The sequence below is a fragment of the Diprion similis genome, chromosome 14, assembly GCF_021155765.1.
Source record: "Diprion similis isolate iyDipSimi1 chromosome 14, iyDipSimi1.1, whole genome shotgun sequence".
Taxonomy (NCBI): domain Eukaryota; kingdom Metazoa; phylum Arthropoda; class Insecta; order Hymenoptera; family Diprionidae; genus Diprion; species Diprion similis.
The window spans coordinates 13,036,661-13,060,849 of NC_060118.1; the positions used below are offsets into that span (position 1 = coordinate 13,036,661).

The 24,189-nt window shown below is 45.7% G+C and overlaps 1 long non-coding RNA gene across 1 annotated transcript; it reads left to right on the forward strand.

Annotated features, from left to right (window-relative positions):
• Positions 1-6,312: 6,312 nt before the first annotated feature.
• LOC124414636 lies at positions 6,313-23,855 on the forward strand. Its single transcript, XR_006930048.1, has 3 exons — positions 6,313-6,323; positions 14,560-14,562; positions 23,575-23,855. It is a non-coding gene; the product is annotated as an uncharacterized LOC124414636 (long non-coding RNA).
• Positions 23,856-24,189: the final 334 nt, after the last annotated feature.

A 24,189-nucleotide genomic window follows, 5' to 3' on the forward strand; every position in this document is an offset into this window, starting at 1 on the left:
GACGGATAAATTACCAAACTACACCCGGGGCGTCTTCTATTCCCATTTCGTTCCCGGATTTTTCTTCAATGTAGAATATTCTGCGCCCGTCATCCTAATTGTCACCTTCGGAGGAACTTTCAATTACCCCTTATCCATTATTTTCACCTAGATTACTCACGTTCCTATTTCGGAGCTCCCCCACCGGCGGTGGATAATCGAAACGGAATAACGAATGACGCTTGCAATTTCACCGAAACCCGCTATTCTCTGCAACGAAACGGGCCAACGTGCGTTACTCATCGTGTTTCCTAACTCCAGGTTTTACAGTTTTCCCACAATAACAGCGCACAATAGCGCAATTTCCTGGAATAACTGTCCGTTCTATGATGCTTTCAATTTTCGTGGCAAGTAAACCTGTGGAAAACTACTTGGAACTCGTTCATATAATTTATTTCTTACTATAAAGTTTTAAGTATGCCAAAGCAACTCGAGTCAAAGGATCAAGCTTATTTCTTGAACGAAGTAAAAATGCTTATGTGGAAGAAAGAGTGAAAATACTGTTGAAACGAAAAAACAGATTAAAGAAAATATGAAGAAAGAAGAAAACACGAAACGTCCACGTCTCTTTAGAAACGAGATTAACTCTTTGGCACCACTACGTGTAATTGGCTTATTGGTAAAGTGGATTGAGTCCTGCGGGCTGGACGAGACATGGGGGGGGGGGGGGGGGGGGCCTTCGGAACGCGCGTACTCGGATTGATACATAATGTCGGATTTCTATGCCCATAATATCGGCGGCTAATATCGGTCGACCGTTCTCTGGCAGACTGTATTGGTTAAAAAGATTTTGCGTCACGGAACGAAAGGTAAGGGATGGCCGCGAAGGAACAGCGGCATGCCGAGGAGGAGGGGTGGAACGGTGTGGCAGGAGTCCTGCCGTTGACAGTCCTGTCTTCGAAAGCAAATTTCACTTTTTGTCAACGGGCGGTCGTTTGAAAGGAACGAATATTGGATTCGGTTATTACTTCTTCAACCTTCAACCTCATGCCCGTCCACCTCCCTCTTTCCCTCCTTTCTCCCTTCTCCTCACCCCTTCGCCCTTCTCACCAATGACAGGTGTAATCTGTCCTGTGCGGAGAGAGCCTATAAGGTGCAACGACGACGTGACTTGTTCCCCAATCTTCCTTTCTTCTCGGCCTTTGAAGGCAGGTCCTTCGACGTCTCAAGTAGGATACCTATACCAACCTAATTTTTATGTAATTGTATCGTTTATTTCCTTCCCTTTATTCCTCGCCTCGATCCCCCAAGGCAGTTTAATGCTGTCAGATCCAGACGACGCTGAAACACGAAGAAGAAGAAGAAGAAAAAGAAGAAGAAGAAGAAGTCGAATCCTTCCTCAGGGGGATGGAGTCAAAATTTGGCAAAATCTTTGTGCATCTGAAGAAAGCCCGCGAGGTGATCGTCTGATGGAGTTTGCTACTTTAATATAAGGTCGTCGCTGATCGCCCAGGTTCCACGCGTTGGCGCATCGAAGTCGTCGTCGTCGACGCCGAGGTGCAGGGTTGAGGGATGGTGTTAGTTTCCTGCCCGGATATTAGCTGTCACGTGGCTCAGTGGACAGAACCGACGCGTGTACGAGCTTCTTCTCCAATGTGTGCCGCGACGGCCTCGCCCGTCTCCTTACCGCGGTTATCCGAGTCACTCTCGTTCCCCGTCGCGGCATGCCGGACGGCTTTCGGGGTCTCCTAACCCTCCTTTTTTCCGCTAGACGAAAAACTCACCCCCTAACCCCGCGACGCCTGGCGTCGTACGTGACGTCATGCCGCCCGAGTCGCCAGCTGAATACGAAAACGTCGAAGGGACGACGCCGCCACCCACTCCTGCCGACTCTCTCCTCTCTCTCATGGTCTGTACGGGGTCCCATTCACCGTACATATGGGACTAGGGAGTAGCTGAAAATGAATAAACAGCAAACGAGCAGCGGAGAAACACGCACACCACTACCAATACGGGGAAATCTCCGCGGAGGGAAAGGCTGCCTGATCCAGGAGATCCAGGGGGATTCTCTCAGCTCCCGGTGTGAATAATTAGCGGCCTATCCGTACCCGGCCTAAGTCTACATATCAACCTCACTTGATACAATGCTATACACAAAGGCGCGTTCTCGGGCCTCGAGAGGAAGAGAGAGGACCGAGAGAAGAACCCGGATCGAGTCGTGATATGAATTTATCCACGAGTCAACTACCCAAAATAAGGGATATGGAAAGGCACGGACGTGCCTCTGCGGTTCTTATTGGCGAATGATTATATTACACGGACTGTGATACATCGATCAGAGATATTACACTTCGTTTTTTAACCTCCCATAGCATCCCTGCAGGTGTCCCAGATGTTTACCGGGAAATTTGGTTAGATGATTTTTCACTTAAGGGTATAACGGTAATATGAGTTGAATTTGACAAACGACTGGCATACCGGTTGGCACTTTTCTAACCCTAACGTTGATGGTACCTAATCGTCTCCATACCGAAAACACGATATTCTGAACCGGGACAAAACCTTGTACTTTCTAAAGCCGGCCTTAACATCCCGCTGGTATTAAGCACTCGCTGATGGGAATAAGAGAGTCGATGTTGCGTCGCAAAACCCTCGCTAGGTTTAAAAGATAATTTGCAACCACACATCTGCTTCCCAAATGTCTCCAACTTTCACTGGGTCCTTCAGTTTCCTATCCGTACTGCTATATTCCACCTTTCAAATACCTAGCTGCACTTGTTCAGTCTGTTTTCTGCCTTCTACCACAATTTTGTCTCTCCAAAACCTTCTCTCAATCATTTTTCTATTCTTCATAATTTTTAGTAAATCCAGACACAACCATATTATCCTCTTGACAGTTGAAACCAAGGTTCAAAACGCAGCAGAGTCGTGCTTCCAATTCGTTTGAATTTCCGACTGTAAGAGGGTGACACGTCCTACACGAATCCCGTCTCTCTTATGCGATTACAGTTGTAAAAGCTTGCGTGGGAAAACGGTGTGAAAAAAGCGAGTTGTCGCTTATACACATACCTCTTGAGACGTACTCGAAATACGTTCCCGGCTGCATGGCGAGAAGTAGGCGACCTTTTACGATCCCGTCTTCTTGTTTTTATTTCATTTCTCACACAATCTTGTCAGACAGGGTATCGAACACCGTTTGGAGAGATGTCTTTAAACGAATATCGTAGCCACGTCGTCATGCGGAAAAGGGGACATTTCCGGCCGGACACCGCGAACACTTCGACGAAGTATTCATCACCTGAGCCCAAAATCGGAAATATTAGTCCATTACTTCAGCCTGCACTAGTATCGTCGTCTAGGCTTTCGATACCGGATAAAAGTCCAACCATCCTAATCCCCGCATGTCACGTACCTAAGTTTCGCCTTCCAATTGCCCTCGGAGAGATAATATTGAAAAAAAGGTTTCCTTTCCCCTTTTCCCCTGCACTTTAACAGGGTTTTCTCTACCTCCCCCCCATCTCTCCTCGTTTGGTGTAAACAGATCGAGTAGGTATAAGAAGGCTGATGGTGGCGGTTATTTCAACGGCGACGAAAAGGGGGCTCGATGGGGGCGGGGGCGGTGGCTTGAGAGCTCGGCAACCACCAGAGGCCTGCCAGATATTAGCATAAGATTTTCGTTGGGGCTTAAAGCGCAGCCGAGAACAGCGACGGAGTTTAGTGGTCGTGTCACCGTGCGAATTGGTAGGCCTAGAAGGGCCTAGCGGCGGCCTTAGCGAGACCTTGGAAACGGTCTAATGCGTTAACACCACCTAACCCTGCATTTGGCGTTACAATTTCGGGGCCGCGACGTCTGGGAGAAAGTCAGGAGTCGTCTGAGGCAAACACCATCCAGTCACGCCTTTGCGTCTCCGCAGCTTGACGGGAAAGAGCTAAAAACCTCGTTCAATTTTTGTTTTTTTCTTGTTTTTTCTTTTTCCTTTTTCAAGGCAAGAATCACTCGGCTCAACTTGCGGCTGGCTTCGTTTCGTTCGTTATACTTTTGCGGCGGCTCGATACAGCCCAGGTATTTCTTCCCAGTTTGTGTGTTCCACACAACTTCCATCGCCCGCCCCCGATCTTGATTTCATCAACGGTGCTTCCTTTTATTGTTGCCAGTTTAGCCGGGGCCTTAAATATTTTGTCCCACACGACAGGCTGCTCCCGACCCCTCGTGTTGACAATATATTCTCACCCTACCTCTGGCCAATCAAGCAGCGATGAAAGATCACGTCCACCCCCGACCAGTCAGCCCCTCTCCTCCGACGAGAGGGTGGCTTCAGCTTCTGCTCTTGCTTCTGCTTCTGCTTCTGCTTCTGCTTCTGCTCTCGGCTTCGGCTTCGGCTTCTGCCGGCCGTTATCTATATCTGCAGTTCCTGCAGCTCTCCGCACCCTGGAAATGTACTCCACCACCACACACAGCTACCCTCGCCTCGCCTCGCCTCGTCGCTCCGTCTTCTTATTCGGTAGTTTCTTGGGGGAGGAAAGCGTGGCCAAAATCTATCTCGACATAAAATCATACGCGAGCTTGCGACCTTACGTGCGGGGAGCTTTTTCTTTTTCCTTCTTCTACTTCTTGTTCGTTTTCACCTTTTTTCCTCGTTTCTCTATTTACCACCGGGGTGGCAGCGTCACGTTGTAGGTACAAGATCGCCAAACGAGAAAGACGATTTTCAACTTGTGTCGCTAGGCGGGTAGACACGAACGGGGGGGAGGGGGGGGGGGGGGAATATATCGGATCCTGAAATGAGGGAGTACGTGACTTTGGCCCGAGCTTACAATTACCCGTTAAGACATCCACGCGGATGACCGCGTGTGTGTTGGATTAATACGAGCTGCTACCTTCGGCAACTCATGTCTTGATAAAATTTTTGGAAGGATCTCTATGTCCCCCTCCCCCTCAGCCTTTAAGTCTTTCGGAAAAATTATAACCTTTGATGATCATCCTGAACGCCGATTCCGGACGAATCTATAAGATGGCGGAATACGCTGCCATGCGATGCGCGTCTCTCAAACATTTGTTGTCGCTAATTAGTAGTTAGTATTCGGCTAGCGATATCTCAAAGCCCCCGCAATTCCCTGGATGCAGACCAACGGCGGAGTTAGACGTTCCCGGAGTTCGTGTAGGTACGAGAGAGTAGCTGGTGTACGAGCGGATTCGAAGAATGAGGTGGAACGAGGGGAGAAAGTGAGAAGCAGAGAGAGAGAGGAAAATATTGGGATGAAAATAAAAACAAAAATAAGTATCGCAAGAACGAGATATAGGAGAAAAATAAAAAGACGACAACGACGACTCTCTGAGAAATGGCTAGAGTCGTGGCTTTGCTCGTAAATACTCGCATCCCGTTGATTGGGGTGTGAATCTTCGCAAGAGGACGAGGGGGGCGGGTCCTGGAACGGAACTGTAGGGACGTCGGTGACTCCGGCGAGACCCCGCCGCGCCCCGCTCAACCAACGAGACGATGTGCAGGGCTGATACGTCGATTACAGAACCCGGCTCGCTTAATTGATCTTCGAGCAATTCAGACCCAAAATCTCGGAGCACCGACTAGACGCTGTTCGACCCCGAAATATTCCTGATCGTAGCGAAATCAACCCCGAACCAAATAAATCATGGATGACAAGCGTAAGTACATGTCCATCGACTGGCGACTGGCAAGGAAGGTATCCCAAGTCGATCTCTCCGATTTCGTTTCTCTTGTAACATGTTATAGGAGACTTAAAACTAAGCGACACGTATTTTTTTTATCCGCCATTAAACACTTTAAGGGGTTGAAACCATCCTTACCCGGAGTAAGGGACATTAAGAGGCGATTTGGCAGTTTCACTCGCAAGAACATAATATATTTTAACCAATCCATCTGGAAAAGTTTTCTCATAACGAGAAATGAAAAATGTAATTTTCTCAATAAAAAACAAAACAAAAAAACAAACTGCCAAATCGTCCCTTGACATGTCTTACTTTGGAAGGTGGTTTCAGCCTCTTAAAACGTAGTTTTTCGTCTACTATACCATATTACGAAAGAAATTAAATCGGAGCGATCGACCTGGGATACCTTCTTCGTGAGATCAATCCTCTTCAAGTTCAGGGTGCACTTCTTCACGCACCCTTAGAGGATTTCTAGTCATTGTTCAAGCGAACTTATCCGAAAGCTCAAAGATGGCATTGTGTTTCTCGCGAAACAGGGGCGCACACCTGTTCGCCGTGTTGAACCATGCTCCGAACAGAGGAACAAGCAGACCCGTGGGTGGGTGGATGTATACATATGTATGTACTCCAGGAACCCTCCTCGGTGGTCGTAACATCTGTTACCCAGCCCTCCACCGGCTGAGCGCTCTAAAGATCGGGCGCAGATTTCAGGGAAGAAAGTAATTATATGGAATACATCAAATCCTCGGGGTGTAGCTAGTGTGTGGCAGACTCAGCCAACGAATTCGACTACTTCTTGATATAAAGCTCGCCGGGTAGAACCCACCCCGGTAAAACTTTATGATTTATTATGTTCAGCCCCCTCTTTGTCTGTTACTCCCCACCGCGAATCACAGCCCTCCACGCTTTGTGCCGCGGGTGCCTTTGTCGATTTGTAATTCAAGCCATATTATCGAACTATCAGGTATTGGTAAGGTACCCGGTTTCAGATGAAAGTCACACCTCGAGTTCCACAAGGTTGGCAAGTTGGCACGGATAGAGCTTCGGCACAATTGGACAAAGATGATTAGCCCTCGTTCTATGTTTAATTTACAACCTAAGTGTAATAACGGAGGGAAAGAAGAGGGAGAAGACGAAGAAAAAAGAAGTGAGCTGAGGGGGGAATCGCCTCGCGCTAGAGGAGATACAAAACAGATAAATTAGGACACGGCAATCTGGAAGATTGGGGCCGAACGAGCCAGCCAGCGTGGTCCGGACTCTGGCTCTGGCTCTGGCTCTCGCCCCTTGCAGAGCGGTATAGCCCTCCTCTCCTCTCCTCTCTTCGCCCCGAATTCTTTATTACGATAGTTCGAACAGGATCAGAATTCAGACTACTTTTGCCACTCCGTTTAACTTCTCTTATCGGGCAATCGAGGAAAAAAGTTTACTCGTCTGCTCAACGGCCCGGGACGCCACGCTTCTGCCTATCGAAGTCAGGGGGGTGAAAACGCGTTCTGCGTTCGTCATTCGAATCCTAATCGCGCGTCTGTGTGTCCGTCGGCTGGTTTCATTAGCCGTGAATACGTCCGTCGTCGAGTGCTTCAAGTTCTCCGTCCCCGAAACGGAAAGGAGGCGTCCATCAATCCGTTGAAAATTTTGGAAACGTTTCCGTTCCTGCAACCCCGAGCAGTGACAGGTATACACTCGTTCCCGCTGCGAAGGAATTCCTACGGGAGAATTAAAACTCCCTTTCCGTGCGCAAGTACCGAGAGTTTCGCGAGTTCGTTAGCGAATCTTTGAGCGAGGCGGTCGCGGGGATGAAATCTAGCCGAGTACCTACCCACCTACCCTGCAGCCACGTACCTAGTCGTTACTCTGTCTTTGCATAATTGCATTGCTGGTGAGTCGAGATGGAGATGCGGTCCCCGTCAATCGACCCGGAGAATAAGGGCTGAGCCGGATATTCGAAAGTTGCGGAAAGCTCCCCGCACAGCATCCTTGACCGGCGTCGCGAATTCCGGTGGAAACGTGTGGCGGATCGTCAAGTACCTAATCGGTTAGCCGGAGGGTGCGGGCTGGTTTTGTGCTTGCTCGGCAAAACGCTAACTGCCATATCGTACACACGTAAGCACGCGTGTCACGGGACATGTAACACGTGCCTCCGTGTCCTGCTAGTATAATTGTAACGCCTGCCTCTAGATTCAGGAGCGTGGCTTGGTTATGCAATATTCATGGACGTCCTGGCTGGATATCGAATCTAGAAGTGAAAGCAGGGAGGAAGGGAGAGAATTTTCACATCGACAGGTTGGAATGCAGCATTGAATGAGACAAGTTTCTTATCGGTGGACAATAATTACTCTCAAACAATGCTAAGTTCAATATCTGCAAACTTTGCGGTGAAGAGAAGAAAGTTAGTTACAAAGTTTGACAAAAATATTCCCGGCAAGAATTATTTTCCTCGCTGATTTGCGGTTCTCCTTTGTATTGAAGGAATAAATGAATTCGAGGCGAGAGAGCTGGAGGAAAAATACTGCAAGTACGCTCAGGTTTTTTTCAAGTAAAACCGTTCCTATAACATCTAAGCGTATACATATATATACATACATACATATATATGTATATAAGAGGGAAATGTTTGTCCGAGTAATATAATTGATTGTATTAGGCGAGTTTGGTATTCCGTTCGCGGAATTAGGAATTGCGGCTGCGGAACTCTGCGGCGAAACTCCTGCGGGGAAAGCGGCGAATGTTTGCTCGCGAATTACCGGAAAGCATGGCGTCCTGGAAACGGTCCGTGATGTTGGTTCATCCCAATTTCCACCTGCACGTCTTTACCCCATCCGACAATTACAAGGGAAGGTCCGGGTCCAGGATTTTCCCCATAAATCTGTCGTATCGAAAGGATAATACCTTTTAGGAAGTTCATATTTCGGAAGTGACGCCGACGTATCGCCGGACACAAGTTCTATGCCGGTCCCCATCGCGCAGCTTAACCACCCGGCTACATCGAGCCGAAGTAAGTTATAAGCCCGCGAACCCAAGGCACTGAGTGGCATGTTTCTTCATCGGAGGAGTCACCGGAAATGATGCCACGTCGCCGACGGTAAAGTTATTGGCGTGCCTCGCGAGCCAGACTGCGATCCACGACGGAGGCAGAATCGGCCTTACTTTTAACGCAACGAAAATATACTTTAAATATGAAACAGTCAGATGCAGAGAGGTGATCCCCATCGAGACGAGTCGAGACAGCGACAAGCCAGAAAAGACCCTTTTCTAGTTACTCTTCGGCCTTGTCCCCCTGCTGCAAATTCACTTAGAAAACGAGGGAGGGGGGATGCATTATTTTTTTTGTTGTTATCGTTCGTCATCTGTTTTCATTCTACGAGAAGAGCGGAATCGCCAACATTGGGCAACGAGTGCCAATTATAATGCGATAGACGTTTATTTTTCGTAAAATTTTCTCGTCGCAGAACTTGCTGCGGGACAAGAGGAGAAGGACCTGGGCGATGCAGCTGAGCCGAGTCCAATTTGCGGTGAAACTTTCGAGGAGTTTCGAGTTCCCTGGATCGGGAACCACGACTACAAGCCCCGATTCGCAGGCGGGGAGAAACGTGCTGTAGTGGCAAACCGCTGCTGCGTCTCGGCCGCATCTAACGAGGATCCTCGAATGCATCGAGTCTTTGGTTCCTGTGCAGAAATCAAGACACTGCTTGATGCGAGAGAGGAATGCATGTATCTGCAAGGATTCTTGACCATTGTGTGCGGATACATAATGCGGTCTTGAACTGTAGTGCTGGTCTGAATCGGAAGAGGGTGATAGAAACTGATGAAGCAAACCAGCTTCGGAAATGCTGTCGTAGAATTTTATGTTTATTCTGGTGTAAACGAAATCGGTGGAAATAAGGATTCTTGGTACTTCGGATAGTAGGCATGTAACGCTGTTTCTGCGTACAGATCCCGTTACCGACATCTTACTGACATTTTCAGCTCAGACGCAAACCCGTTTTTTCGGGATAGGGATAACCTCAAGCCCCAGGGTTTGTGTCTGAGCTGCGAAGCGGCTGAAAGTGTCGGTAAGATGTCGGTAACGGGATCTATACGCAGAAACGGCCTCATATGGTTCGGAATAAAAAATAGATAAAGTCGGAGGCAGATCTGATTCCAGTTAGTTTTGATCGCGCATCGCCGATGTGTGAGTTTGACGCCGAGCGTGTGAACAAAGGAATGATTATTATTTATACCGTCGATGTCGGCGTTTTAAAACCGCTTGTTCGTTCGACGTGTTTTACTCTCTTTCGTCGATCGTTTTCGATAACGTGCAATTTCACCAGCCGCGGTTCATTCATTTGTTTCATTTCGGCTCGTTTTACCTCACTCGTAGTTTCGAACATTCGTTCGTTCGTCCGCTCGTTACAAATCCAATAGAACAGGGCTCGTCAACGGTATCCAGCGTGACTCGCGTGTCGCGCTGAGCTTTTGAAATGACTGAAAAATAGAAAGAACAAAAACGCCCAGGAAAGAGAGAAAAAACGAATATCGTTCATACAGTGTAAAAATTTGTTCAACTATTTGAAATCCTGCGTCATTTTCAAACTCATTTTCATGTCAGCCGGTTGTCAAAACGTTGCAAAATAGTAGTGTTTTATTTATTTTTTCTCTCCATTTTTGCCATTATGAAGCAAAATCAGACCACATCAATTTCCGAATATAATGTACCGTCGCAGATTACGGTTATCATTTTCTACTTTACTCCTGTGATGTTTGGAATGAAAAAATTTTCCTATAATATCTAAATTTCGATCTCACAAGTTTCGAGGTGCACTTACAGCGCTGCGTGAAAGTTGTAATAATATCGTCGAAAGTTTTGGGCTCAGGACTGGTAACTTGCGTGCTATTAAAGTTCGAAATATATAAGTAGAAGGCTGCAAGTCGCTCAGGGAACGCCAGAAGTGGTAAAGCTACTTTGCCGTCAGCTTCTTTGGATCTTCATGAACGTCTTTGAAAGTATAGGTGCCTACAAGCAAGCGATATATACGGAAAACCCAGCAAATAATTGCGTTAGTGTAGGTGTGTGTGTACGTATACACACATTCTTTGTATCCGGAAAATCTTGGAAAAGCTTTTTTGCGCCAAAGTTATTAACGACGTTTTGCGTCGGCACAAGGTATCGGATAGGTATACACCTGAAAGAGTCGCGTAATTACGTCGATAATTATTATCGCCTTATACAGAGGACCTGATTTAGGTGAAAAGACGAAAAGGTGTAAGGCTGTATCCGGGTAGAACGAGTGAAAGAAGATTTTCGAACGTCAGAAAAGCTTTTCGGTGAAACATTTTGAACGGAAACGGAGTTTGATGTTCATTTTCAATAAGACGACAAAAAAAGGATAGAAAGTGAAAAAGTCAAATCCGTCTCTTCGGCTTGACGGGAAAATCGTCTTAAAACCTGGGCGGCATACATGACGTACGTTCTTCGAAACTTCTTCTTGGAAAACTATTGCAATTTCCGGTTCCGAAATTGACTTACCTGCACGTGAAGGTAGACGTCTTCTACCGGACGTCTTCCTCTCTAGAATTTTTTAATGATTAAAATTCATATTTATTCCAATGTACAAGAGCAAAGATTATTAATACATTCAGCAAAATCGACGAACGATTGATGAAATAATTAACGAACCGCGAAATTCCATGTACATTGAAAGAGTTGGAAACGAATCTACAACGTTTCTAAAATTTGCACACCAAATATGTTAGTGAAAAAAAAAACTTGCGAATTCACAAGATCAAGAAGGGGGAGGGGGTTCTTTATTTTAAGATTTCATTGAGGTATTCGAGTCCTCTTTGCATATACGTGATGTATATATCGTATGAACGTAAAAAAGCCGAACATGCCGTCGCCATGCACAAAGCCTCGACTCGCTTTCATTGTAACTTCAAGCACGTCCCTCCGATCGTCGCTTTGATACGAATACATCCAACAATTGGATCCTCCCGTACGTCCATCCGCAAGTTCACAGCACTTCGAAGCGCATTTCGTGGCGTTAACACGTCATGATAATTTGGTGACTTTACTTGTGAGTGAATTATACCGTAACGACCGTTAAAAATTTGAATCGTTGGGAAGAGGTTGGTTGGTGCAGGAAGTGATGAAATCTCTCTAGAATTCGTCTGACGTCTGCCATTTTTGTTCCATATTCCGCGAGCCTTGCAGGTACACGTTCCGTATGTTCGAGCTGGATTGGGTGAAAATGGATTTTCGAAACGCAATTTCCCCGCGAGGAAATGAAGCGCGTGCACACGGACGTGCAGGACGCGATGCATTACGCCAGCGATTAACGCCACGCCGTGAATAATCTAATCCCCGTAACCGTGCACCTGCGGTTTTAAAAGCCGAGAAGGAGATTCAAGGATCGTTGAAAGCGCGTTAGACCCATGGCCGGCATCGCGAGGCTTTGAAAAGTTTTGCAAGAACCATCCGCGAGATTTGAAAGTCTTGTAAAAAGCCCCGAGGCTTTACATCACCGATACAATTTTCAATCCAGCTTCTCCGGAGGCGAGAATCGAATCCCGTCGAATCAACGCATCACGAAATTCGATCCGCACGCGCGGCGGCAGAATCTCGAAATGAAATTTCCCCGAATTCCGAACTCGAGGCCTTGCTTGTTTCCCCCTCTTTTTATTCCAAGTCCTTCGTCCTTCCGAAACGAAAAGTAAGAGGATCACTTCGATAGCGAGAAGACTCTGCTCGCCGCGCCGCCTGGCGGCGGCCACGCGAGTTAAATGCCGCAAGTTTTCACCTCGCGCGCGCTACCCGATTACCATTCGTATTTCGTCGATCGCTGGGTAAGGTAACGAGTTTCAAAGCGTAAATAAATTAATTCACTGTCCATCAGCCGCAGTCGCAGTCCTTCTATTTCGCGAACGGAACGACGCGGTCTGCATCAGTCAGACCATCAGCGAGTTTGGCGTCGCTGTTTAATTGACGAGGGTAATTGATAAATTGAAACAAAACCCAATTTACCCTTGAACGTAGGTGGGTGGATGGGTGGATGGAGGATGAGAGGAGAAGAAGGAGGAGGAGGATGAGGCTGGGGATGAGGATGAAAAATAAAACCTTGTCTATATCCGGGAAGATTGCGGGTTGATCGACGATGAGATGAGTTTTAGCCAATTATCCTCGCGGTCGTTCCGATCCCGTACCACCCCCAATACTTATCTCGATTGATCCAGAACCGGAGGGATTTACCTACATAGCTTGGTATAAGGAAGTACCTACATACGTATGGTTATGGATTCGGAAATCGCGTGCCCACCGAAGAATCGGACGAAAATCAATTCCAATGGCCCTCTGTAAGCAGTTTCATTTCGTGATACACACACAAACACACACGCACACACGTGTGGCAAATTAAAGGCTGAATCAAGAGCCAAATATCCAATTCCATGACCGACGGTCATCGATTTAACCAAGATGGCTTCTTGTTCCTGCAGCACACATATAGACTTGCAATTAGTTATAACTGAGGAAACGTAAAGGTCAGCGCTGAACTAGACTCTTGATAAATTATTGAGAGATGAATTTATTTCGAAAGCATTTCGTCGACTTGAGTTTTCGCGATATCACCCGTTCCACGCATAAAACATATAACGTAGTTTGCACGTCGTGGGAATTCGGAAACACGTTCACAGCGCCGGGACTTCATGGCGTGTGTCAATTTTTTCCGCAATTCGAAAATTCCCTTATAACTTTTTATTATTTTTAACTTGCAGACCTGACCGCAGGCAGCTTAAAGTTCATTTTTATTTTACCATTTTTTCCTTTTTATTCGCCCCTTGCGTGACATCTCCTTCCCGTAGAAGTTGCCGACCACGTTGAACCCTCGGGACTGACTCAACGACGGGGGAATCAGGGATTCGCTAATCGAATAGACGAATAGGCGAATTCTTACTCCTGAAACCCTGAGAAATACCAAACAGGGGATAACGGCTTGACCCACGCTATACGGGTTTTAACTTTCTTTTTGTTTTCAGGCCCGCCTCTTCGTCTACATGGTAAGAGCATCTTTCCAGTTGAACAAAAAATAATCCCCGGAACAGATCACTGAAATCATTCATTCAACAAATCTAATGACGATTAGCGAATCGATTTACCGAAAACAATATGTTTATTAAATTAATATTTAAAAATCAAATTTCAATACAGGTGAAAATAAATGCTTTTGTGGTATTATGCAAACGCATACGACAATAAAAATTTTACATTAAACGTTGCGTCTATACCGAAACGCGTACCCGCAGGGCACATTGCGAAATATTTGCACAAGCGTTGTATTCATAATAACCGCGTACGCAGCTACATATATATATATATATATGTGCGGAATAATTATAAAATCATGCAACGACAGGAGTAAATAAGAAAAAAAGAAACGAACAAATTTGCAAAGCTCAATGAAACCGGGTTAAAAGAAAATTAATTATCAATTTCGTGATAGCAATAATCATACATGCAACTACAACGTCGATAATCATTACATTATTGATCGAGCTGCGAAGAATAATTTGCAATTGCATTCAAAGAGAGGAAAATTGAATTAAACGTACTGCGCAGGTCTATATCATGACGTGTTGCATACACACCTATATGACGTATGATATGAAGTATAATGAATAATAATAATACATGCTAATATATATGTATATTTTTTTTCTTGAGTTTCCCGTGTTTTATTTCCTTCTTGTTTTCCCCTCTTTAATTTTTTATTTCTCTTGTTACACGGCTCCCCATAATTATATTTCATCCCCGGCGCCAAACGGTGAACTCATTATTTTCTCAAAGAATTAGTCAGTCGCGTATAGCTGCAGTATGTATGTAGGTACATACCTCGTAGCTATACAACTACAACGTATAAAAGAAGGTAGCGAGAAAGAGAAAGAGAGAATCGAGGGATGACGAGCCACCCCTGCAGGTCTCTTTCTCTCCTCGTTTTATATTTCCCCTCGCTGTCTCTCCGCCGTTCTCGAAACTCCCCGCCGCCGCGGGTAACGAACCAAATTTGTTCGAATTTAGAAAAAAAAGTTTATCATTTTTTGCTCCTCCCTCTCTCCCTCTCCAGCAGGTTTTCTTTTCACGTTAAAACCCTCGACTCTCCCACCGCGTCTTTCAAACTCTGCCGGCTGCACACAGCAGACAGACTTTGTACCACACTGAACAAAAATATCTGTGATCAATTATGCGTACACATATTATACAAGTACAGGCATGGTAGAAAGTGTATTGCGCAGATGTAGTAGGTAAGTGAGTTTAACGTGCAACAAAGAAACTGATTTTTTCATCTACGTAGGCGGCCGTGAATTCGCTATACGAAACTCCCGAAGGCCGTGAAACTTTCCCTCCCCCTCCCCGCCCCGCCCTGTGCACGTTTTACCAACGAGAAATATAACGATAATCGTATTATCATTACCCTCGTTATGCCAGGGGCGATTAGATTTGCGTAATATAAGGTACCTACCCACCCTTAATTTTGAAAATTCAAATATCACAAAAAAAAAAACACCCGACCATCGATTTCACCTCGAGGCGATAAAGTCCAGTAAAGTGCAAAGCAAGCACGAGGCGTGCTTTTGTTGACTGCAGCAAGCTGTGGAGGTAAGTGTAGTTATATTGTCACCATATTTTTATCCCTCCACGAGAAGAGCGAGGGGGAGTAGAGTTTCGGAGACAATTCGAGAGGCGGTGGTTAGCCAGCGACAGGGTGGCCGGCGCCGTGGATGAATCGGGGTTCGAAGGGGGTGGAGGGGGTGGGACGAAAGTGGTCCAGGGCTCCCGAGAAGCCGCCGCGCCGCTCTCGTCGAGGGTAGGAGATATTAAAAGTAAGGCATGATGGGCCAAGTTATCTCATTAGAACAGCTTGTACAACCAGTCCTCCACCACCGCCACCCCTCGCCCCCATCGTCCTCCCCCTCCAGCGTCCCGGGTGCGGGAATCGAGCGCTAGCCTTGACTCGAACGGCGCCCGGCGTCGCCCGGAGGGCCGCCCTTAACCCGACCGTCGCGTCACCGCTCGACCTAAGTGGTTCACCGTTTTCCTCGAGCGGTAACGGCGCTGAATAAAACGAGGGTGGGAGGGTGCAGGAATGTAGCGCAAATCGCCGAGTTCCTCAAAGTCAGAATTATCCTCCCCATCGGCATCGCTCCGCCATTCTAAGGCCCGAAACATTACGTTTCCTGTCGATCTCTCTGTATTGTAATCGAAAAAACGATTAATCGAAATCGCTGCATCGTGCGATGTAACATATTCTACATATCTATCGATGAACGATGCAAAATCAGTATCCAGATTTGAACGTGAGTCGAAAAATTGAACGACATCTTAGACACGTCAGGCGTGTGCTGCAGACGAGAATGTCGGTGTCTCTACTTTCCGGACTACTGAACGCGGAAATATACGGCACGGTTCGGCGCTAAATCAAAAACCTAGAAAATTTGAAAATATGCTAAGAGAATCTGCATCGGCACCGTGGCTTTCCTAATGTGACTGAAGACGCGCGCGCGCGTGTGTGTGTGCGTGTGTGTGGAAGAGAATAGGGGGGGGGGGGGTTATTCCAATATCAGTTCCGATTCATAATACATTAGGGATGCCTGCATCGCTTACCGGTCGTGATCGAGAAGCGAAACTCGAAGGAACTCTCCACCCTTTTTTGGTTGAGTCGAAATTAACCACACAGAAATATTTCTGCATTTTGAAGTATTATAACTGAATTAGTATCGTTATACATTAACGTTCATGTATCGACTGTTGACTATGGTATTGAAAAAAAATAGTGACCGCTGTCCCAGATTTTCTATCCGCAGTAACTAGACTCATTTTCATTTTCTACCTAGAAGAATATTTTTTTATCTATGGTTAAAAGTTAAACTAGTTAAGGACCGTGACAAGCAAGTGACAAATGAAGATTCTCTTCGGTGCGGGGTTGGATTAGTAGCAAAAAATTTACTACTGACGATTGCAGGGCCCTTAATTTTTGGCAGATGTGCAGCGGGGACAGGATTCGTCCAGGCGAAGGGCGAGACCAAAAGGCGTGAAATTTTGAGGGGGTGTGGAGCGGCTGGGAGCGAAAGGGGCGGGTATATTGCCAAGGCGCAAAACGGATACGGGGCTAATGCGAATAAATGGGTTTCGCTGCCCGCAGCCCCGCGGCGATGGGCGCATCTGTGTATGGATATCAGGATGGGGTGGGCGAGAGGGTGGTTAGATATGCGTGTAACGCGTATTATGGTCGGTCATACCTGCAGCAGCCGAGGTTATAAATTAACCATTGTTCAATTGTTGCCTTAACGCCGTCAGGATGCGGCTAACTGACGTGGGCTAATTTATACCCCGAGACTAAGAAGCTCAAATTTCCACTCTATCCCCATCTCGCCGTTGTCTTCCCTCCGCTTCACTTCCCTTTCAGCTTCTCTAAGTGACGCGATCTCGGCCCAAACGATCATTCGGCATCCGGACGATGCCGCCACCCCCGATACTTACAAGGGATGATTTCGTACGACCGGCGTTTCAACGCAAGATTTAATCACCCGCGACGCCGTCGAGCGTATCAGAAATTCGATAATTGGCCAATTTTATCGAAGCAATTAATCCGCCGCGCAAATTCTATTATCGAAATGTGTCAATATTCTGCAAAGCAGTAAATCCTTTTTTTGCCCGTCGATGCGAGATTTATAATTGGTTTTATCATATTATTTTCAAACACTCGTATCAATAATTTCATTTCTTTGACACTGTACATTACGCTTATAAAATAATTTTTTGAGTTGACTAAACGTTTTTCCACTAAAATACAACTAAATTATTCCGTATGAAATGGAAGAAAAAAAATATTCACCGTTCTGTAAAACGACAAAATAATCGCAGCGTAACCGCGAGTCCGTCTTTTCCCGATTCGTCAAATTTCGTGTTCTGAAATCGACGGTGATTGCTCGCCGCATTTACAAACACCGCAGATAAATTACAATCAGAAGTTTAATATTTCAACAGTCTTGTACAATCGCAGCTGCTCTTTGATTCTATTTCTTTCTCGCTCTTACGATTTACAAAATGCAATCAAACATGGCATAATTCCCACTTCCGCTGGGGATGCGAACTGCCGCTGAATGGGGTGGTGGCAAAATTTTGCACAATTGAATCACGCGTAATCTCGCAGTACAGTCTACGCGAATAAGCTGAGGACCACGATATTTCTGCACCGTTCTCACAATCAGCTCATCCTGCTCTCTCCCTCTCTCTCTTTCTCTCTCTGCCCCCCAGCTCTCCTCTCTCATCGTCGACTTGATTAGCTCCCCGCGCATGACGCACGCCACACCACCTCATCAGCTGACGCGCGAGACACCAGAATTTTCGTTGGATTTTCGCCTCCTCCCAGGAGACCTTGGGAAGACTCGGAAATGAAGTGGCTATTTTTGACGTTATATACCGTTTAACGACCTCGAATTATTCAAACTTGCGCAAGCAGTCACCCTGATTTCTGAATTTTTTACGCAAAATAATTTTGGTTTATAATGGTATAATGGTTTAATTCTTAACGAATTCTAATCGGACCCACATGATTGCAGTGCGGATTCAAAAGGGAGAAAAAAAGTTTGTAAAATTTACAAAACAAACTTCCAATTGTTTCCTGCATCGAACGAGTAAACAGTCAGCAAGCAAATACTGATCGACGCGACACCGAATCGGTGAGTGGTTTGTACTGCATTCTGCGGGGCATTGATTGTCGCAAATTGAAAAACAATTAGCACGGTGTTATATATCCCCCACCCCGAGCCCCGCGGGATCACGTTCACAATAAATGCGCATCACGTTCTCTCAGGGTCTGGGTCGAACTTGCCTTCGTTTGCTCGGTGCCAACCCACTCTGCAAAAGGGTATTTATTTCTGGCGAAAGACGGTCCCACGCATTTAGTTTGCGATCTAGAAACATTCCTCCTCGAGCTTGAGTCCTTCGGTGAAACGACGAAGAATCACCCAATTCCCCTGCAGCCCCGCAAGCGGTATAATAACGAGAGTCGATATAAATAAAGTTTTGCGGACGGATCCCGTTACCGACATCTTACCGACATTTTCAGACGCTTCACAGCTCAGACGCAAACCGTTTTTTTTGGATGAGAACAATCCACACTCTGGTCGACTTTATCGATCATCGTATGTTACCATCGATCCATCATCGGGAAAAAAGGGTTCGCTTCTGAGCTGTGAAGTGGTTAAAAATGTCGGTAAGATGTCGGTAACGGGATCTGTACGCCCCGAGCTCTTCTTATATCGCTACTCGTACATATCGATGTAGAAATGCAGGCGTTGCCGGCAGCGAGATACTCCAGGGAGAGGAAAATCGGAAAAAGAAGGGGCCGCGAGGGTGAAATAAATTGGCGCGAATTGAGGGAGCGTGTGCACGCCTCACCTAAAAAAAGGAGAAGAAGAAGAAGCTGCGCGACGCTCGAATCGCTGAAGCGAGTGTTGGTAGTAGTGCCGGAGGATCTCCTCCTTCGGCTAACCCAATCCGTCAGGATAAGTCGGGCGGACGCAAGGATAATTCGGTTACCTCAACACCCTGTTCGCGCTGCCTTGCCTTGCCCCCTTCCACCTTTCTATCCTCGATGGGGCGCCCGATCCTTTCTCTCCGGCTGATTGTGAGCCTCGTCGCGGATTCCGCATCGTCTGGATACGTCACGTAGTGCGTTCCGCATCTGTATAAGGCACACGCAACGGACACCCACCCACGCACAACCGATCATTCTCAATTTCAAAATTTCGATATGAATGTGGAAATATATCGGAACCTGACGAAGTTTCGGGTCGACGGAACACACGGGCTTTCTTCCGATGTAATTGGTCTTGATGTACACCTAATCAAATACCTGCTTCGTATGCATAATATGGACATTGCGGAAACGTGCAGGCGCGTTGATGAAATTCGTCGTCGTCGAAAATCCGTCACCTGAAATATTCTAATCAGCATCCCTCAGTTGTTAATTCGACTTGAAAGTCTTGAGGAGTGACAGCTCGTGAGGAAATTCATCCTTACGAATATTGTCGGTGCTGTTTCCCTTCTTCTATCCATCCTAGCAACGACTCGAATGACTCTTAATTATACACTCGGGATATAGAGGAGGAGGATAAGATGGAAGAGACAGGTGGTGGGCACCTAGCCCCAAGCATACGACTCTGAACCGAAATACGCGCATGACTTTTCACATCGCCACTGTGCAACGCTCTTAAGAGGGCGTGGATGCATGAGAGTGAGTCGATACATCATTAGCGTTTCGATAATTAAAGGAAGGGTAAAAGAACCCCCGGGTCGAAACGATGCGAAGGCTAGATGTGTGGCTGAAACTCCGAGGTGCCCTCAAGAGCGAAGAATCACGAGTACCTACCTACCCACCTACCGCCTCGGCGACTCTTCATCACCGCGCGTTGCCTTCCCTGATTATTATGTCGTTACTATTATTATTATTATCCTCGTCATTTTTATTATTATCTTCATTCTCATACGGTGCGGCGTGTCGTCGTAAGCTTCACTCGGGAAAACTCAAGCCTTGCTTCCAATAACTGCAAGATTTCAAATGCTCTCGGAAATCCTTCGTTCCATGCAGATTTTATAAAAGTATAACCGTATGTAGGACTTTTTATAATGAGACTGTGGGAAACTTCACCCTCATAATTACGATATTTCATACGATATAAAAGTATCAGCGCGCATTGATTAGAACGTCTATCAATTGCCTGATGATAATATTTTTCCTACATTTTACACCGTAATTTCTCAGCTCACAAAGAACACTGAAATACATACGATTCGAAATTTTCGTTAAAAACAATCGTTTTGAATCGAATAGAAAAAAAGTAAAAATGGAAAAACAACCGCTGGATCCATCAGGGGAATATACCTACGAGCTCAGCTTGAACCGGAATTCCATGGGACGAGAAGCACACGGCGACGGATTGAGCTTTTTGCAAGGCTATGCACATATGCGTTTTAAGCCGGGGAACATAATAGACTAGCGTACCGCGAATTGTGCCGGTTTGGTACATAGCCGTGGACCCACACAGAGGGGATGCTGAACGGCGCTGAGAGCCGTTGGGGGTGATGTGTGTGGATGGGTGGACGGGGGTGCGGAGAGCAGCCCGGGAGTTAACAACTCATTTTAATGGCGTTTACTAATTTGAATTTATCCCCCGGCGACCCCCGCCCTTCCCACTCGGTGTTCCTGCCAACGACGTGGTCATAGTTGTGTACAGGTGCGCACTACCCGGGCTGGCCCGTCGACCCGATGCAGGATTATTGTTGGTACACCTCGACCCCCGACAAACTGCACCGGCATCAAACTTCCCTCGAGGTCGCAGAATGGAAATTTCGAGTGCGACAAAAAACTGTGTGGAGAAAAAAAATCCACCCTCCGCAGACAACGTGGAGCACCGATATTGGCAGAGATTTTGAGAATGTTGGTAAGTCTTGGAAATCAATACTTTTTGTCGATTCGATGTCGAGATGGTAGCTTGAAAGTAAGATTCGAGGAAGATCGATGTTTGTAATCTTGATACTTTTTTTAATAAAATCGTCATAGCTCATCCACGTGACAATTTTATGTTGCGACTAACTCGTTAAGAAATAAACGGAACAGTATATTGACAAAAAATAAGCTTGGAAGTAAAACCGGCGAGGAACGGGAGGACACAGATTTTTTAAATCATATTTTTTGTGGAAAAAAGTAATCTATATTTGCTAACAAACATTGGAAAAACCAATTGGATTAGCTTTAATCAAAAGAGAAGGATTTGTATATGAAATTGACTCGATAAATCGAGTCTCTTCTCTGTGCGATCTGCGTGCAGAGTAAATATACCTATTTTGTTTATTCACAGAATATAATTTTATAACTTGCGTTTCATCGTCCTCGTGAACGTAGAAAATTATTTTATGCTTTCAAAAAGTGAATTTCTGCATTTGCCAACGATAAAATTTAAGGCAGACGCGTCAGAACCCAGGACGAGACCGACTCGGCGCCACGCAGCTGATTCCTACGTTTTACTACTTTTACGAGGACTCCCTTTATTTTACGATACACGAGTGCCCAGTCCGTATAAATATCGATGTTGACCTCGAGACACGCGTGTCGCCTCATACCTCCCCTATTTTGGCCAGGGAAAAGAACGTTTAGATCGTAAGATTAGACATGGCCGGTTCTTCCGCACGATCTACACCCTTATATTCGTCCCTTCGTGCCGGTCAAGTACTCGACCATACTTTAATAACAATTTCACCGCATTCAGAGATCTCGTTCTGTGAGTTATTATGTCGCTACAACTCCGTGTAGCCACTCCAATGCTTATCATACAATATCCGATCACCTGTTCCGGCTGTGTTCGGTCTCTATATTAATGATCAAATGTCACAGTAATTACTCTGAATGAAACCGATCGAAAAATATACACGGAATGGGAACGACTCGATTATCTATGCTTGGCTAACCAAACGACCGAAATACGTGTGCAAGATGGCGTTCGAGAATCGAACGTTCCTCCACATTTAAATGTAACTACGCTTCGTAATTATTGTAATTACAATCCGAGCTGCAACGCATCGGTTCTGAATTGAGAAATGAAACAAACTTTATCGAAACTAGAAAAATTCTCAACATTCTCTTGGGATCGGTGGAAAGGTTTGAGAATAATGACGTAGTCGACAGTCGCATCTCTCAAGGGTGGTTTTTGGGTTGGTTCATTTGAGTTCGTTTTCCACGGGAGAAACTCTTCGTAAAAATTGTGCCACCCTGTGCAGATCGGAAAAAAAAGGAAAAAAGATTAACCCTCGCCTCGAGCTCACGACAACTGCAGGGGTGTAAAAGCTAGGAATGGGGCTGTGACGTTGCGATGAACCTCCGGCTCCTTCGTCTTCTTCGTTAGCGGTTTTCGGGGTTAAACGGGAGTCGGCTAATTGGTTGAACGCCTCGGGCAGCCACTTTGCGATATCTGCTCTGGTTCCTCTGTCTCCTTATCTGCAGTCTCATCCCCTGGTCGGATACAGAGAACTTTCCAGAAATATCGACGACAGGGAAATATTACTCTCGCATTTTCATAGTGGCTTTTGTTTTTTTCTTCAAGAAATTCGCGTCGAGTTCCTGTGTATCCGTGTCTCATTCTCAGTAGATCTACGATGTCCGTATGGTTAGCGAGAAACAGTTGTTGAATGAATCATTCTTCCAACTTTTATGTTTTAACGAGACTTACGCTGCGCGTGCCGGCTGGTCGGAACGGAAGGCAACAAAACTGAACGGATGTACAACATTGGAGGAAAGTTCTTTCGGCATTACTCACTGTAATTTGAACAAAGCGATATTAATTCTCATTTCTGCTCTCTTGATGGGGAAGTTTCGCTGTGTTTGGGGTAAAAATCCAACCTTGTGGCACCGAGGCTGTGCCTGTTTGCAAAATGTGAGTGATTATATTCCCGTGCTTTGGTGGATGAATTTTCGCAAGGGAAAACAGGCACTAGTTGTTGTTGCCAAGTTTAATTTGAAAATCATGATCGTGATGATTGCACGAGGCAATTATCCATGGAATGACATCGCGATGTATGGTTTTTATTGATCGTATTAGGACGTACCTACGGTTTACCCCCCTTCCAACAATTATGCTGCTGCTGTAGCTACGGATAAATAAATACGCATATAACTTGCGATGTTATTGCGTATGGTAATAATGATTTCTGAATGAGGATATTGCAATATTCCACGTTATATTATTTGTGAACGACAAATTCTATTTCCCTTTGATGATATTCCATCAACGGCTCTTATTAGCAGCCTGTTCATACCTCCAAACATGATTCACATACGATTATACAAAATTATTACCGAAATATATCTGTGTTGTTTCAGGCCACGATAATATGCGGAATGGATTTGAGGACCTTTGTCATGTTTGCCAATGGACGAATCACTTATTGCGCACAACTGCACAAACAATCATCCCTGGAGCAAGAAGAATGAAACCTGCTTGGACTCAAAAAAATCCACTCAGCTACAGTGAGAGCCTTCGCAGGTCATTCCAACTCTCAAGATAACAGAACAAGTGTCCCTTAAAAGTCTCGCAAAGTGTTCGTGTACAAACATTAACGTTACATAAATCGTATTAAAACGATAGTATTGTTCCACCTTATACAACGCCATGTTTTGAATATTATATATATTATAACGACATATATTGACTATCTGTACATCCGTTAACTGTGAAATAAAGTACCGGATTGCAATACATCCGTGATATTGAATATCGCAATTCTATACTTACTGTACTCTTGAGTTTTTACTACTGTACACACACGTGAAACGATCAACTTGATAGAAGTTGATGGTTCACTGAGTAATTGAACAGAGTTATGATCTGTTGACAATTTCAAACGCCCAAGCTGGCGCTTGACAGAGATCAAGCTATAGCACGTTCCAAAAGGGTGCTGAGGGTAGTACTGGTGGCACCATCCATAGGGGATCCTG